At 32.9% G+C, this 19,418-nt stretch overlaps 2 pseudogenes; both read left to right on the top strand.

Annotated features, from left to right (window-relative positions):
* Positions 1-1,356: 1,356 nt before the first annotated feature.
* LOC134242226 (U2 spliceosomal RNA) lies at positions 1,357-1,538 on the top strand (annotated as a pseudogene).
* A 10,017-nt stretch (positions 1,539-11,555) lies between these two features.
* LOC134242217 (uncharacterized) lies at positions 11,556-15,607 on the top strand (annotated as a pseudogene).
* The last annotated feature ends 3,811 nt before the right edge of the window (positions 15,608-19,418 follow it).

The following is a 19,418-nucleotide window of genomic DNA, read 5'->3' as shown; positions in this document are numbered from 1 at the left end:
AATGCGAACCTACAAAATGTAGAATGGAAACATCTATAAAAGGTTGATTTTGTGAATGGAATATTCATTATTATACCAATGATAAAAATTATATTTTCTCTTGAATATTTTGTATATCAAAAAAGTTTCTAGATACTAAGTAGATATATAACAACTTTATCTTTTTTATTATCGTATTTGCTGATGCATGCACTTGTTTAGTTATAACGAATCTAAAATGTATGAAAACTGCATCTTAGTTATATTTTTCACTCTATTATGAACATTTAGCAGAAATTTATGTAGCATTGTGCCTCCTTTGTCTTCTAAAGGTCGATAAGTGACATAGAGCGCTGCCTTGCGTGTTACATTTCTCATAGCTTGTTAATCTGCAGCTCAGGTTATATACATAGATACATCTTTTAAAGATAACGTTAAGTGTATTTTGATACATTATTAATTTTGATTTAAAAATCTTAAATCTTGCTGCACAATATATAACTTTCTAGAAGATTAAATGTAAAATAAGACAGATTTGCTGATTTTTGTTTTTTGAATTTCATTTTTATGAATATTCATGGATATGCAAAACACATGATGCAGGTTGTCGAAGTTTTGGGGTTTCATATATAAATAAATTTTACTATTTAGAAATATGTCTAACGTGCTTGTCAATATAAAAAATCCATAAATTTCTATTAAATAAAATTCTATTTCAATATCTTTCTTTTATTAATTACTTTGAATTTAGGTTTGAGATTTAATTTTAAATGCAGTGTTTCAATCATTTGTTTCTTCGAATTCTGTCGGCATCTTTCTTATAAGTTTTAAAACTATTCCATTTTTTTAATACAAGAAATAATGAGTATTTCTTATCTATGTGTTTTGTGCGTAGAAAAATGTTAATTAAGGAATTCTTTGAAACATAGACGTGACAATAAAGATGCTTGCTTCAATGTGGTTAACCAAACATAACCCCCCAAAACATTTGTTTCTGGGACTTGGTCATTCAAAAGTGATCATCTTCTATGTTTCTGGCCACAATAAAACATATCTCCGAGACTTGTCGATAGGGCCATTACACATGGGCAGTCCGGTGTCGCTTCCCTTACAGTTATTCTCTCTGGTACCACAGTACCGCACCTGTGTGTGTTTATCAAGGGTTCCAGGTAACACCAACGAGCAAAAACACGTGTAATGCATTGTGTACATTATATAGCACAGAGTGTCTACCATTCACAGAGTACAGAAATAGACATATTACATGTTTAGCTGATTACGATCCTCTGACTGTAGTTCTCAATGAAGAAATGTTTTAAATAATTTTTTCCATTTTCAAATCAATGAAAGAGCATGCTCAGAATACCAAAATAATTTATACTGTCTCGGCCCCTTAGCTAAGATCAAAGTGTAGTATCTGTTCTTATCAGCTTAATACATGTATCGATACGTTCCCTACATGGGAACAACGAAGCCATGTGCAAAATATAAGCAAAATACTTGTAATAATTAAGTAAATTGTTACTGATTACATTTGATAGAAGCATGTTTTTTGCAGATAATTGAATTTTTAATATATTCCTTAAAACGTTTTATAGATATTGCAAAGTGTTACAATTTCTTGTACATGTTGTAGTAATTCTAACTAATACCGACTTATATTATAGCGAGTGGAAGTAAGTGGGAATAAAACAAAGTATATGTATGCATAAATGATTGTACGGTTTAATTGGTGCTATAATTAAGGTAGTATGTAGAGCAGTGGGTCAGGGAGAGATCATCTGCCATTTGTGACTTGATATCGGAGGGTCAGATGACAACATGGTTCCTTCATTAGCGTGTATTTATTTATATAGCTGATTACAGCAGTCATAGATGACATTTTGTTAATTTTCATGGAGATTGAATGGGAATTAATTAGACATATGTTACTCTTTTAAAGAATTTATGTAATAGCATTAAACATATTTTAAAATACTTAATGTATATTAAAATGTAGTTTTATCCTTTCCAATTATTTTTAAATTTTCTGCAGATTAAGTAATTTTAATTTTGAAACATTTAAAATCATCACATTTTCTTAATCAATGAATTCATGGAGCATACATATTTTTTTTCGTGTTGATGACAGATGTAATCCTAGTGTAAAAGTTGTATAAAAATAAACCGATAAACCAATTTTTAAGTCCTTTTAAAGTAGGGATTTGACAAAAATATATTTATAAAGATTGTAAGATGGATTACCTACATCGTTATTACATGAACATAATACAACTGTAAGAAGATAGAGGTAAATAAATTGAAAATCATTTAATTTATTTAAAAAATCAATTGTAAATTTTTATTTATCTATGATTAAAATAAAAAAAGAAATGAATATTAAATGGTTATAATTAAACAATTTTCAATGTAGGTGATAATGTACCAATTACATTGAATAAAACAACTGAGAATTCGAGTGAAAAAAGACTAATTAATTATCTAGACAGAGCATTGTTATCAATACACACATCTTTCGGTGACACATATATCGAAGTACACAACGCATTTGTACAGCATGTTTCGATCATGCCTTATGGGCAAATCCTTCATCACTTACACCTACCAACATGAGTGTCTGTCAAATGCAGCATTCCGAGGCATGTTAATGGCTTTGGAAAATTAATTGTAAAGGTAAACATACAGGATATTTTGTGTCGCCCATTTCTTCAAATCATTGTATTTTATATTTTTCGATGCAATATTAATTACGTTTACCTTATTTTAATATAATTGGTTATTGTATCTCATTCTTTTCAACAACTGCAAAGAAACAAATATAATGTGTTTATAAAAGGCTGAAGTAAGCAATCAAAGACCATTCTCCTGATGACATATAAATAAAAATGATTGTGAACAAAGCAAAACATGGACCTCTGAGAAAACCAGAGGTTGGATTAGTTGCCTGAAAGGATAGACATTCCCAGACGACTGGGTAACCTTCCACATGGCATGAGATCATAAAATCGGAGTAATTCAAAGTCAAATGCTTATCTTTATATCTATTTCATGAACATTCCATAACAACAGATTAAAATTATGATATCAAGGATACCGGTATATATACATGTATATTTTTCTTGAACAGGATGACATTTTTAAAAATAAGAGAGTCAGGATCAAGACTATTGGTCTATAATCAATCCTAAAAGTGATGCATTACTTTCAAGTTGGTCAATTTATTAGCATTAGCATATTTGCGCTATTTAAGAAAATAAAAATTAAAAAGAAACTTCTTAGGGTAGAGTAGATCTTATCTGGATATCTGATTTGAAGTCGATACAATAGATTACAGTGTTAAGAAAGCTTATTTTCCGTTTCGTTTTCAATAAGCATTTTTAAGGAAATGTAAAGATAAAAGATAAAACTGTTTCAATACAAACAAGTTCAAAAGTCCATTGAAATAATACAGATGAGAGGAGGGAAAACACAGACATCTCAAAACATTAGACCTGGTATAATAAAATCGTTATTGTTAAGTACCGTAAAAATTGTGTAGCTAATCAGTATGTTTAGGGAAATCTTTTTGTTGTGTTCTTGTGTAGAATTAGTATTAAAGCACCATGTATATTCTAGGCATTCACGATAATAAACGTCATTTTGCTGGACCTGATTTACCACATTATATAAAGCGCGGACCCCTATGACAACTTTTGTCCAGAAATCTAATATACAACGTACTAGACAATTATAGATTCCTTACATAACTGCGGGTCATAAAATGTAAGCGAACAAGTGAACATCCATGTCAAACACCTTATGTGAGAAAATATATGTTGCTGGACATGAGATTATTACCATAATGCAGCGTTGATTGGAGAAAACCCAAACTGTCATTTCTATAGACAGGTGTCGGAATGGTGTCACATTCTGCTAAGATAATTCGTAGGATACGTAGGCATAATAATGATGGCTTTGTTTTAACACCCATTCTCAATATAAGGGCTCAAATAATGTCGCCTCATTTTCATTTAAAAGAAATACCACTGATGTAATTTTTAAATCAACATTATAAATAGTCATATAACAATAAATAAGAATTCATATAATTATCGATCTGAAAAGGTATTTAAGGAGTTCCAAATTCAAATATAGTAGCCTATTTGAAATGTACGTTACTGTCGCCGAGGTAAATATTATTCTGAATCCCCTCTGTATAATATATAGTTTTGATTCTCAAGTAAAAATTTTCTGATAAGTTAAACCTTGTATCATATATATTTCTTTTCATAACAATAAATACATTTTCTTTGTGATAATAAATAATTTTTATTGTTCAATGTCCCTGTCGCTTAATTCTATTTCAACCAAATTACAAGCAAACACAAAGATTATACACTTGATAGTTTTGTTCTCCTTTATTTATTGATGGGCTAAATTTGAAATTTCAAAGGATTAATTACTCCTACTTAGATAATGTAACATGAAAATGAACAATTTGAGCAACTTTTATAAATATGTTTACGGAATGAAAGACATTTTCAATCGTAGAGATAAGAAAGAAATGTACGTTACCTATATTCTTCCATTAAGAATATATATTAAGTAGAAAATATGAGACGACTCTGAATAAGCAACCCCTTGTATCCTGTAAACTGGCAAAGACGTTTTGCTTAACACAATTAAAAATTATTTTTTACATTAAAAGTGATCATTTGAAATGTACGTTACTGAAATGTACGTTACCATGAAATTCGAATTAAGTGAATCTCGCACGAATTTTCATGTATTCTCATACTTTCACACACTCGAATATGTACACAAAGGAAAGTTTCAAAGGTTGGAGGTCGGCTAAATCCCAAAATTAATGAAAAGAAACGTTTCTGCTTAGGAAAAAAAAATATATTAAGGTCAATTTTATGTAATATAATTTTGATACCTGTGTTACAACGCACTTTGAAAAATTACGCACTTTGAAAAATTTTTTCAAAGTGCGTTAATTTTTGGGACCAGGTTAACGCACTTTGAAAAATTTTTTCAAAGTGCGTTGAATTTGGGACCAAATCAACGCACTTTGAAAAAATTTTTCAAAGTGCGTTAAGACTGTACATCATAATTTTACACCATGTCAACATTTAACGCACTTTGAAAAAATGTTCATGAAACAAAAGGAATTAGACTTATATTTTAGAAATAGACAACAGCATTATCCCCTCGCAACGTTTGATGGGATATAGTGATGCGATTATGTGTGTTATTACTTTATGTGTATGTTATTTTTTTCTGTGTGGAATTGATGTAATTTGTATCGCGATCGATGTCAAATGCTGTCTTGATTTACTGAACATGCTTTTTGGGAAGGAATGCTCCGCTTTGCGGTGCCCTTACTTTGATGTGTTTCTTTCTAAAAACTGATGGATTGAAGAAAACCTAGAAACGGACAACGAAGAAAAGACTGGCTGAATTAAGGTCTATCAGCGCAACTCTTTATCATTCCCACCCAATTGTATCTATTTCTATAACTCGTAAACTTAAGTGTCAATGATATTTGAAAAAAAGAGCATCCTAAATACAATATAAGCACTGTACAAGGAAGTCTGTAGTAAATCGAAATTTTGTTCTTTTAAATCTCAAAGTCTATTTATGTTCATTTTCAGGAAAATCAGAATATTAATTACATTAATTACATTTAATTATATTAAGTACCTGTCTGCTTTTCGATGTTAATTTGATACCATATCTGATAATCTCTCTGTTAACCTCCAGGTATTAAACTTACATGATATTTTCATAGGAATTGTTCATTTAACATGTATCTAATATCTTTTCTCATGTTTTTACGAAAATAAATAAAACATATAAATTAAATTAATAAAATACAATTAATTAGTTTTAAATAGCTTTAAATTTTTTTTTCGTTTTTTGTCTATAAATATATGCCCCCCCCCCCCCCCCGTGAAACACAAAAAAGCTTTGGCATATATTTGTAAAATAACAGTCCATATTATCTGTAAAAAGGAAGTTTTGTTTCACGGGCGGGGGGGGGGGGGTTGTTTAAAAATATTTTCAGTTTTCCGATGATTTCTATAGTGGAAAACACAAGTTTTGCCAAAATTATAGCGTTATCTCTCTTTGGTATCCCAAATAAGTAAGGTTTTATGAAAATTCATATAAATATGTATAAAAATTTTGAGAATTATTCCAAGATGTTAACTTTTGAGAATTGACTTATAGATAGGCGGAAGAATAATACTATCGTTCGTAGTTCTTTACGACCTTTAATGTTGACCTTTTGACCCCAAATTCAAAAGGGGTCTTCCTAAGGCCACAGGGATTCTGTTATGTTAAATTTCATTGCAAAAGCTCAAAGGGTTGTCGAGATATCGTGTGGAAACGAAAGCGTTACAGAAAGACGGATGGACGGACAGCTAGACGGACGGACGGACAGGTAGACCCAAATTAATACCCCCCACTTTTCAAGCGGGGGACAAAAAGTATCAAATCAGGTTCAAATGATAAGTTATCATACTTAAGATATGTAGGAATATTGACTAAGCCATGCAGAATTTTTTTTCAAAGTGCGTTAATATGGTCTATATTAACGCACTTTGAAAAAAATTTTTTTTTTTCAAAGTGCGTTAACCTGGTCCCAAAAATTAACGCACTTTGAAAAATTTTTTCAAAGTGCGTAATTTTTTCAAAGTGCGTTGCCACATACCTGGTATATATTTCTGAATACGAAACCTGTATGATGCATTTCTTATGATATGCAAGTTCAAATAGTATCAATATATTGCGTGTCTAACGTACGCTTGTGGAAGAGAATTGATTTTTATATTTGAAATGTACGTTACGTATGGTAACGTACATTTTACGTATTTCTAACTGACTTTTTTTTTAATTTAGTCAATGAATTGCGTTTACACGAGCGAAACAAAATTATCGTTACAATCCATTTGACAACTGGCCACATAAATCCATCTAAATGCACCCCCAATCCTCGTAAGTGTTTTAGACTGTTACCACATGCTAGAAAATTTATTTTTAAGTGTTTTAAATTCATCTTTGACAACCTTTTTGCAGGTGGTTTACTTTTAATATGCGACTTTTCGTCAATATTAATTTAATTGTTGTTGATAATTCAAAATAAAACAATGTATGCATAGGCTTATAATTGGTATTAAAAAAAGAAACAAAACAAAACAAATAAACCCAGAACACAAGACGGTCACGTACATTTCAAATACTGAAAGGCACACAATACTCAGTTTTGTTTGAATCATTGCATTTTGGGTTATATTTTTCCAGATCTGCTGAAAAGCACGTATGTTTGTGATTTGAAAAACGATGTTGCAACATACTAAAAGAAATTGTTAACAAACTGTCGATGGATATATTCGGAATATAGATTTATGTTAAGTTTCAATGGCCATACACGAGCATTTGTTAGATCATAGCAAAATACGTCTGACTCTTATATTTTTTGTCTGTACCCTTGCACACAGGTAGAAGTAACTAGGCTACGACCGGTGTCAATTTCAGCGAAAGAGCACAAAAGAATGGTAATGAACTGAGGTGGAGGGGACTCCCCAATAATATGTAAAATGAACTTTACCGAAGTGACGAGACATAGTTGATGACAAATAACCTCTTTTGTTACATTATAATTTCTTAAATTACTGCCTTAAAACGCTTCATTGAAATGATTTTTATGTCAATAATTGATTTTTTTCTCAGTATTTTCTTATTACTTATTTACATATTATTACAAGCTTGAAATGTACGTACCTACTCATATTCTGAGCAATCGTATCTTTATAGTGGTGATTGTGACATATAACACCATGCAATTACATAGAGAATCTTTTTGGAATGATCTGAAACAAAACGATGAATTTTTAGATTAATTTTAAGCTTTTTATTAAACAGAAATTTATCTTGAAATGTACGTTACATTTACGCAGTTTTCTAAATCGGCATGGATATATGTTAAAAAGACAGTAACTACAAAATAGAATTTTACTACATGTACATGTTAGGTTCCATTATCTATAGAAAATGACAAGATTCCAAACTGATCGCTCTAAACAAAACAGAGAGAGAAATTTAAAGCATATATTTAAAAAATGTTTTTATACATCTGGATCAAAAAGTAACCCTTGTTTTTTGAAAGGAAAAATCAAACGCACGTTCGTATGCCGAGAAAATATGTTGCTGACAGAGTTGGTAGGATGTGCTGGTGTCAAGATGAGATATTCCAATTGTGATTTGAATGACTACATTTTTTTTTACATATCTTTTTGGACATTGAAGAAAGAGTAACGTACATTTCAAGCTACATTTCTGAATAAAATCACCCTCTACTTTATCGTCTTGTCATTATTCCATGTATTATAATTTGATGAAAAAAAATCTGGAAACAAAATCTTCAGATACTTTCTTTCAAAGGTAATTGATAGAAAAATTGTTATCTTGAACTTCATTTTTTAAAAAATCAGAGAGGCATTTGTGCCCTTATATTGAGAATGGGTGTTAAGCGATTATTTGTCATCTGATTCATATATAGATCAAGGGTTAGGTTAAGAGTTAGAGTGGGAAGTAAGATACATGACAAATTGTACGAATCGTCACTTTTTTTACAACAAATCCCAGGATTTTTTAGTCTTTGCTATTTCAAATCATTCACAGCTGCTTCATTTTTCAACTAGAGAAAAATGTTACAGAACATTTCGAAATAAAGATACCGATCGCGTTTCATTCATATTTCGATATTTAATTAGAAAAAAGACCAATCAAGCAACAAACCTAATAAGTAAAGCAATAACGTAAATTTTCTATCGACAACTTCCCTTACTTAGATATTAATACATGTACACCACTATATTCTGCATATTGAGTTTGTCTTTTAATTGTTTCGATATAGAAGAAGAGGCTCTACTTGTGAGTTCAATGGTCGATTCGATGACTTTGTTAGCCAATACTCGTTAAGATGAATGTTGACTGATGCTTTTCATACAAAATATTGGACAATTATTTTCATACTGAATTGTCCATGATTTTATTTTCGGATAATGGCAAATATGACAGGTTGAAGGGTTATTCTTACTCTCTCATGGTACAAGATTCGACCTGTGACCTTATAGAGGTCCCAAACTGAATGGTTCCAAGGTTTTTTGAGCTGAAAATCATTTCGTTATCGTCATATTTTATTGTAAACTTTCATGTTCTCATTCATTTTATTTATTTTATGAAACTGGTGGATACACAGTATGGGAAAAAGTTTTGAAAAATGTGCTGGTTGAAGGTATTTTAAAAATTAAAAAATTTCATGTTATAATAAAATGTCCCTTTATTAAAAAACTTAACTTAAAAAAGTGAAGAAAAAGTATTGCTTAAAAGTGTTTGGAAAGTTGTTTCATTTGTAAGCGTAAAGTGTTTAGTGTTTAGTGTTTTGAAAATTATCTATGCCAGGTTTTATTTCGAGAATGAAATATACTTGCAATTAAAACATTTTCATAATTATAATTACCTGAATAACGTGTTTTATGTTTTTGTTACAACGGAATTTATTTATCATTTTCACTTACATCGTTAACCCCGTGTCACGTGATATATTAAGTTATTTACTATTTTTTGACTGGTGTCGTAGAACAGAACGAAACAAGGAACCCAACCCTAATATTTATCTAGAATTATTGTAAAATATATTGGATAGTTGGTTTTTGGTTGTTTTTTTTTTTTTTTTTTTTTTGCATTCCTAAGATATTTCATCACTGATGATGGGACGTTACCAATATCCAACGGAAGTCTATAAAATTTAGACCTGTACTCGACGCCGAAGGCCGTGAAGCAGTACGGAGAATTTGTACCAGCATCTACTGCGACAGGAGACCTCTACTCATATGTCTCACCGAAAGGACAGGGCTCCACGTAAAAAAAATGTCACGTGTGATTAACCTGATACGCACCGTTCGAAAATCTGCTTTATCAACACTCAACTTTCTATAGATATCTACGTATTTTACCTTGATAATTAAATAATTATGTATCCATTATTTTATTTGCAAAACCTACATTGAATATGTTCAAAATAACATTATTTATAAAATATGAAGAATATTAGATCTATTTTGAAACAATATACAATGAGTATTTGTCATTGACCTCATCTGACTAAATTGCATTTCCTGACATTTTTATTGTATTGACCATACAACTTACAAAATGACGCCTTTGAAGAAGAAAGCTGATATTATTGTTTCATCAACTTGTTTTTCAATAATTTATCTCGTTTTAGAAAGCATACATACGAAGAGCATGCTCTTTCGTATCGAATAAACTGATAGATATATATAAACCCCGTTTGCAGGTGATGAAGGTACTAGTATATTGCTGTTCAAGTACGAGGGCTGTTCAATAAATAATGTTCTCGGTGCTCAGAAAGAAGCAAACGACGCTTTTGAATGATTTAGTCTTCATAATTTTACTTATTAGTCTCTTATAATTCAAACACATGTCCGTAACATGTTTTATCCAATTTCTGATTGTTTTAGAACTCATTTTTGGGTATGACCCTTAGTATACTGGAAAATGGCAGATCCAGTGATTTCCTGGACTTGTTTTTTCCTTCTGAAAGGTGTTTTTTTCAAGTTTGGAAATAGAAACAATTCAAAAGATCAAAGATCTGGCAAATATTGTTCATGTGAAAAAACATTACCTTTCTGTTTATCCCGAAAACCCCTTTACTCTTCAGGGCATGCGGGTTTGGACGCTGTCATGAAGAAATTCAATATAGAGGATTCCTGATTCTGGGTCCTTCTCCTAATAAACCTTTCGATTTTATTGCAAAAAAATTGCTTTCTGGACTCCTCCAGATATTAAGCTGTCTCCCCAAATACGAATTTGAACAACAATACCACTAATATTTAAGAAAAAATGCATATAAATCTGTCTTTGTGCTCTTGCATACCTTTGCTTTTGTCAGACCTTTACCGTTTTTATCAAGTACATCTTATGGTAAATTTTGTTTTGATAATTTTAAGCAATAGATTCATGTTCCAATATCTGTTTGAATATAAAACAAACGTGGATAACTACAATTACTGATAGTTTAAAATAATTGTTACGACTTTCGTACACGCTGCCATTTTCTTCATTTTTCAAAATATAGGGTGACCTTTGAGTACCAAGCTTTTTTACTGTCAAACGTTTCTTTAAAATAGTATCATCTATTTTATGCATATAAAATCAGATGACTTTATTTTACGGGAAAGGTATTAATTTTTGGTCGGGATCGGCCTGCGGCCTTGGGTATATATAAGTCGGAAAGCTCGGGATCAACATTCTTTTCATCAACTTGCTGGATACAGAGTAGGTTGAATATTTCTTTGTCAAGTTTTTTCATAATATTTGTAAGAAATTTTTTGCATCGGTCTTAAATATAGTTAGATTTTGGTAAATGGATAATAAAGTTTGTATGTTCTTAAAGTTATTTTAATCCAGCGTACATATTTTCTCTGGATTGTGCTAGATTTACAGCCCGATTAAATCACATAAACGTGACACGACTGCCATTTTGAATATATTGTTACTAGCAAATTCAACCTTAAAAATGTGTCTATAGTGAATTACAGTTAGTAATTTTTTGTTTGTTATTTACTTGCGGCAATGCCTACCAAAAATAATAAGAGGAACGCAGACTGAGTGACAACGAGGCCAGGGGAAAGCATCAAGGTCAAAAAGGTCAAGGCAAAAGCGACCAGCGGTAGCAGTTGACGATAATCCTACAGTACTGGAACCAGGTCTTTCAGGAAGCATCGCCGCCCAGGAGAATATAGTTGGTGCCACTCCAGAATGTCAAACTCTCCCCCAGCACCTGTGCCTGCTCTGGCCATTGAATCTCAATCAGGTACAAGCATTGGTTATGAGAATCAATAGTAAATAGCACTCATTCACTATTGGCTAGCTATGTCTTTTACTCGTTTAAGTCTAAATCATTAGATCAGCATACATGGAGAATAATTTGTCGTTTAATAACACTTCCCTAACAGAATTTGCAAAAAATTATAATTAAAAAGGGGAGTAGGTCAAAAGAGAGGTTGTGAAACCTAGCAATAAGATTCAAAATATCAGTAAATGGACAGATGCATTCTTAGTTAACACTAACATTAATGCTTCAGCCCATCCAGAATCTTGTCAGGGTTTGCTGAAATATGTACATGACATAAGACTCTGGGCATCAAGATGTGGGGAGGGGGATTTGGGATGTAAGAAATATACAAGCAGTTCCGACTTCGCCGCAGTATCGATCCCACCATAGATTGGTCTAAAGTAGACCATGAGTTATGGCTGATGTTAATATCATCATCCCCACAATCTAAAATAAAAAATTAAACTAAACAGCCCAGCCTACAACAAGTGCTATAATTTCAACTTCAAGGGTCATTGTGACAGACCTTCTTACCAGTACATGCACAAGTGTATTAAATGTTCTGCAAGTCATCTGCAATATTTGTGCCCTCAATCTAATTAAGTTGGTAAGTCCACAAGTTACCCAAGAGGACCACTGCAGGGGAATCCCCAAGTTAGACCCCTTATGTCACACCCAACCCAAACCTCAAGACCACAAAGGTATATGGGCCCTAGGAAATTCCCCTATTTATGTGGAAAAGTTAAATGAATACTTGCAACCATATCCAGACAAATATGCTGCTAATTATATAAAATATGGGTTTTCAAAGGGTTTTAAAAAAAAAAAAAAAAATTACACAGGCCTGAGGTGTCACGTGTTTTCAAAAAATCTTAAGTCTGCAATTGAACACCATGATGAGTTGATGGATAAGAAAAATAAGGAAATAAAGCTTGGGTGAATCATGGGTCCTTTTGATCAACTTCCAATTTCTAACCTCCACATCTCGCCAGTTGGCATTGTCCCTAAATCCGATGGAGGGTGGTAAATGATTACCCATTTATCCTATCCTAGTTCCCAGGGGATCAACAACTTTATAGACCCAGATTTATGTACAGTGAAGTATGCATCTTTTGATGGTGTAGTCAATATGATCGCAAATTTGGGAAGGGGAGCATTGATAGGTAAGATGGATATTAAAAGTGCTTTTCGTTTAGTTCCAATCAATCCAGGGGATTTTGACTTGTTAGGTTTCTCTGTAGATGGATTATATTGCATAGATAAATGACTTCCCCTGGGTTGTTCAATTAGTTGCAGAATTTGTAAACATTTGCAACTTTTCTACACTGGCTTACTCAGTTCAAGTCCAAATTGAATACATTAGATCATTATTTAGATGATTTCCTTTTTGCAGGTAGGTCTGGTAGTATTGAATGTGAAATTCTATTGTCTACTTTTAGTAACTTAGCTGGGGATTTAGGGGTACAACTAGTCCATAAGAAAACTTCTGGTCCAACGACAAAATTAGTATTTCTAGGTTTCAAAGTTGATACACTACAGATGACAAATAAGATCTCAGAAGCAAAGTTAGAAATCCTAAAGAGTCTGATTGAAAATTTTTAGATAGGGAAAAAGTTACACTGCAAAATGCAGTCTTTAGTTGCAATGCTCAATTTTTTCTCAAAGGCAATCAGATCTAGTAGAGCTTTTATTCGAAGAATGTATGATGCATTTAGTGGAGTTTTCAAGCCACATCATCATAAGATTATCAGTTGGAATTAAAAGTGACCTTAGAATGTGGCTGGTTTTCTTGAACCATTTCAATGGGTAGCATATTTTCCTAATACTGTACGGGAAGATTCTAGCATTTAACAGTTATTTACAGATAATGCAGGTTCAGGTCATTTAGGTTGTGGGGGTTACTTTAGTGGAAGTTGGTTTTTTTCTCCAATGGCCAAAACACTGGAACAATCAAAACATTTTGAGAGACAGGACTTTTCTTGAGCTCATACCAGTAGTTTTAGCAAAAGAGATGTGGGGACTAGGTTGCTACATAAAAAAAAAGTTCAGTTTCATGTTGATAGCCTTTCAATGTTAGTTTCATCAATACCCAATCTTCCAAGTCCAAACGAGTTATGAAATTGGTAAGACATTTGGTTCTTAGACTGATGATCAACAATGTTATATTTAGGGCAAATCACATTGGAAGCTTTAAAAAAAAAAATGTTGCATATTCTATTTCTCGCAAACTGTGGTTCCGCTTCAAGACTTTGGCACCAGAGGCAAGCACCAGACCAGACCCTCTTCCAGCAGAATTAGTCAACATGATTTACAGATTCAAATGAATGGATTGCTAGATGCTTCAATCTCTTACAACATTAAGACAGTATACGAAACAGGAAAAATTCATTTTATAATTTCCGGAAATAATTTGGGTACGAAATTTCATGGCCCCCACCTCTTAGGGAGGTTGTTCACTTTGTTGCTTATCTCCCGGAGCTGTCATCTAAGAAGTGTTCCTATGCTACAGCTAAATCTTATCTATCTTCTATTTGTTTTCAATGCAAAATCCATAATTTGGTTCATGAAATGAAGAACTTTCTGGCTGTAAATGTTTTTGAGGGTATGAGAAGAACTGGTAGGTCTGCAGATTCAAGGCTACCTATAACCTTGCAGTTGCTCACTAAAGTTGTTAGGGTTTTGCCGAGAATTTGTAGTGATAGTTGTGAAACAAAATTGTTCAGAGCTGATTATTTATTAGCCCTATTTGGTTTTCTCCGAAAAGGGGAGAGCTGCTTATCTATTAGCCTTCTTTGGTTTCTCAAAAAAGGGGAATTCACATTGTCTACTGGTAATAGTGTTCATACAATTTTACAAGTGACTGTTGTTCAATGTCAAGCTATTAAACTATTCCAAGGTTTTTGTACACATAAGAATGTCAAAATGTGATCAGGATAGAAAGGGGGTTTCTTTAGGCATTGATAAAAGTAAGGGAATCCTGTGTCCAGTAGCAAGTTTGATAGATTATCTTGCAGTAAGACCAAAAATTAACAGGCCATTATTTATCCACTATTAAAAAAAAAAAAAATCCCCTTACCAGGTATCATTTCTCTTTGATTGCTCACAAGATATCATAATGGAAGCAGGGCATTGGAAGTCTAGGGCATACAGTTCATAATAAGATGTCCTATTGGGCAGATGATGGGGGCAAATAAGTTGTAATTTGGAAATTAAAGATATATGCAAATTATTGGATATTATTAGGTCCCTGAAGTTAAAGTCTGGTGTGTGAGGTCCTCTTTTATTAGGAATGCAATGATTTTTGGGACTTAAAAGAAAGCTTTTAATTTTCCGACAGAATACGAGGAATCCCCTGATTTTTTGGTTATCCACTGTGGTGCAAACATTATGCATGTAGGGTCAATTCATCTGTATACTCTCATTGAAAAAATTAAATCTGATTTAAAGATTATTAAGACTCGCTTTCCACATTTTACACTTGTTTGGTCACAGAACCTGCCACGAAATAAATGGAGGTACTCGGGGGACAATAAAGTAATGGATCAATCCTGTCTCAAGGCCATTAGGGTACCTGCTCCATTAGTTTTAGAGTTGGGGGGCTGTTACATAAAGTACCCTATTTTATTGAAAAACATGTCACAATATCTGTTGCCAGATGGTGTACAGCTCAATGACCTAGGAAATAAACTCTTTCTTAATAATGTCAAAGGGAGGGGCTAGAATTTAAAACAAGGCAATGTGTATCCTTGAACAAAACATAAAGAACATTGGTCCGTGGGGGCTCTTGTCAGTTGCTTGGGTGCTCCCCCATGTGTGGGATGACTGCGAACTCTCCTTTGGTTGTTCGCTGTCATGTGGCGTTTGCGCACACCAAAGCAACTGAGGCCTACATAAACTTTGTTTTGTTGTGAAGTTTTCAACATTGAACTGTGAAGGGGTTTGAACTGTTGAACCATTTTTTGTGCAAAATATTTGCTGATATGTTGATATGATTTGTTTTGTGCTTGAATTGTGCATATAACTAATTTGACTTAAATAAGTACCTTAAATAAATACCTTAAATAAGTAACCACCCGCGGTTTACCCGGGGTGGTCATTGTTGAACATATGAATTGTTTGTGTTGATGAAATTTGTTGATTTTGTGTGATGAAATTTGTTGATTTTGTGTGGGTTTGCCCAAAAGTTGTGTGTATTAACTGGCATCCCACAAAATACTATGCCACGGCCAATGTTCGCCAAAATAAAGGTTAAAACAAACATCTTGTCGTCATTTCCCTGTATAAATAATATCATCTATTTTATGCATATAAAATCAGATGACTTTATTTTACGGGAAAGGTATTAATTTTTGGTCGGGATCGGCCTGCGGCCTTGGGTATATATAAGTCGGAAAGCTCGGGATCAACATTCTTTTCATCAACTTGCTGGATACAGAGTAGGTTGAATATTTCTTTGTCAAGTTTTTTCATAATATTTGTAAGAAATTTTTTGCATCGGTCTTAAGTATCCCACCCACCCATTCCCATAATTTCGAGCTTAAATGATTGTATGCTTGGTTCTTGTTGCTGGCTTTTCATTTGTATTTTACAGAATCCGTTGCAGTGGATGTCGTCTTCATGAAATGTCGTGGCATAACCTGTACAGGAATGGCGTTTGCGCACACCAAAGCAACTGAGGCCTACATAAACTTTGTATTGTTGTGAAGTTTTCAACATTGAACTGTGAAGGGGTTTGAATTGTTGAACCATTTTATGTGCAAAATATTTGCTGATATGTTGATATGATTTGTTTTGTGCTTGAATTGTGCATATAACTAATTTGACTTAAATAAGTACCTTAAATAAATACCTTAAATAAGTAACCACCCGCGGTTTACCCGGGGTGGTCATTGTTGAACATATGAATTGTTTGTGTTGATGAAATGTGTTGATTTTGTGTGATGAAATTTGTTGATTTTGTGTGGGTTTGCCCAAAAGTTGTGTGTATTAACTGGCATCCCACAAAATACTATGCCACGGCCAATGTTCGCCAAAATAAAGGTTAAAACAAACATCTTGTCGTCATTTCCCTGTATAAATAATGTAAATTACTCCCGATACGATGTTTATCAAATTTTCTATGTGTCTTAAAGTCAATCATAAATCATCAAAAATTATTTGTTGAAATTTGGCAAACAGTACGTAAGTTGTTATAATTTTTGTTGGCAAGTAGGGTACCCATTTTTGATGCTCATTATATAATTTTTTATCATTGAAATCCACCTACTCATTTGTCTATAAATCAGGCATCGGTTGCTGTAAATGACACATATTTCAGTGAATATTTCCTTTAATGTAGCCTTGATTTTCACTCTAGTGTACTGATTCTTTACCATTCGTTTATAATGCAGTGTCTTGAATAGCCCTTGTTTCCCAGCTTCTCACGATGAAACTATGTGATGGAAAGTGGTCACATAAACTGTTTTTAAATTCAGTAAAGATTCAATAATGAGAGAAAGTCAAGTTTAATGTCGTATGATATCTGTATTGTTTGTCATACAGTTCAGGACATTATTTATTGAACAGCCCTCGTAAGGGAAGTTGACGATTGAAAAGTGAAAGTAATCAGTTTATTGTCTCGCCTGCGACGAATGTCGCGAAGCGAGACATAGCGACCATAGATTCCGTCGTCGTCGTCGTCGTCGTCGGCGTCCAACTTTTGGTTAACCCAAATGTCAAAGTTTTATAAACTGCAATAACTTTCTCAAATTTTATTCAGTCTTCTTGAAATTTGGACACAATATTCAGTATGGATAAAAATTTATATCCCAAGTATGATTTTGAAAAAAAAAATTCAAATTTTTCCGTATTTTTTCCTTAAGTTGGACTTAGTTTTTTCATGATAATTTATGGTGAAGACCTATATTCCAGCAACTATAAGTTATAGGGATATGATAATTAGTCAGTGGATACATCATGGGTAACCACAAACGTCAGTACCAGAATTAGGTCATCTTGACCTACATTTTTCTGCATGAGTGACTTTGGTTAAATTTTTGGTGGAGGTCCATATCTCAGCATCTATAACTTATAATGGCATGATGATTTGTCATTGTACAGGTTATAAGTAACCAACAACATCAGTACCAGAATTAGGTCATTTTGACCTACATTTTTCTGCATGAATGACTTTGGTTAAATTGATAATGGAGGTTCATATTTCAGCAACTATAACTTATAGTGGCATGATAGTTAGTCAGTGGATACATCATGGGTAACCACAAACGCCTGTACCAGAATTAGGTCATCTTGACCTACATTTTTCCGCATGAGTGACTTTGCATAAATTTATGGTGGAGGTCCATATCTCAGCAACTATAACTTATAGTGGCATGATAATTTGTCAGTGGATACATCATGGGTAACCACAAACGCCTGTACCAGAATTAGGTCATCTTGACCTACATTTTTCCGCATGAGTGACTTTGCATAAATTTATGGTGGAGGTCCATATCTCAGCAACTATAACTTATAGTGGCATGATAATTTGTCAGTCTACACATCATGGGTAACCAACAATATCAGTACCATAATTAGGTAATCTTCACCTACATTTTCTGCATGAATGACTTGATACATATACAGTGGATTTGATTTCAAAATGCAAGTTCAAATTATTGCGACTCATAACACGTTGCAATATTCGCAATAATAAAAACATCACAATAATTTGTGAATTTACAGGGTATATGTATATATATATAAATGCCAATATAATCGCCAAGGGATTAGATATTAAGTCAGCTGTTCCATTTCTTTATTATTGTATTTCAGGATTGTTTCCATTCTTTTACAGATATTTTTGTATAATGCTTCAGTTTATCAGACAATCATTTCTTACTAACCACAGCGACAGCAGGCGAGACACAGGGTTGCGGGCAACCCTTACGTACTTTTTATAAAGCATGGTTGTTAGATTACCATTTGTAACGTCTCATGACTGTTTGTAGTCCGAAATATCTGATCTTTTCCAGGCTTTTTAACGATTTTGATATTTTTTGTGCCAGGAAAACGTCAGAACCTGGAGTTGATTTTGGATACTTGCAATCCGAATTAAATTTAAAATTCACAAGTTATGAATAGCACAATACTTTGAGTACTTACCAATATCATTTCTATAGTTCATTTGTAAAATATACGATCCGCTGAAAACATTTTATCAGACTGATGAGATATGTTAACATTTCGTGCATTTTAAAATCTTGCAAGTCCTGAAACGAAATGTGGGGTGATATTTTCTTTTCATTAATATTGGTACTAGAGGCATTGTTTTTTTCGAAAAATTCTAATTTCGGTATTTATTTCGGTTCACAAGTATTTAAATTCAACTCCGGATGAAGACGGCGAAATTTCCAGTTTTCGTAATGGCGCCGGTTCTGACGTTTTCTTGGCACGTAAAATATCAAAATCGTTAAAAAGCCTGGAAAACGTCAGATATTTCGGACTCGACTGTTTGTAGTATAGTAGATGTAATTTTTTTTAAGATGGGAAT

This window comes from Saccostrea cucullata, unplaced genomic scaffold, assembly GCF_032062105.1.
Source record: "Saccostrea cucullata isolate Sc308-1 unplaced genomic scaffold, CSIRO_AGI_Scuc_v1 ctg489, whole genome shotgun sequence".
NCBI classification, from domain to species: domain Eukaryota; kingdom Metazoa; phylum Mollusca; class Bivalvia; order Ostreida; family Ostreidae; genus Saccostrea; species Saccostrea cuccullata.
This window is presented reverse-complemented; position numbering and strand designations above follow the sequence as displayed.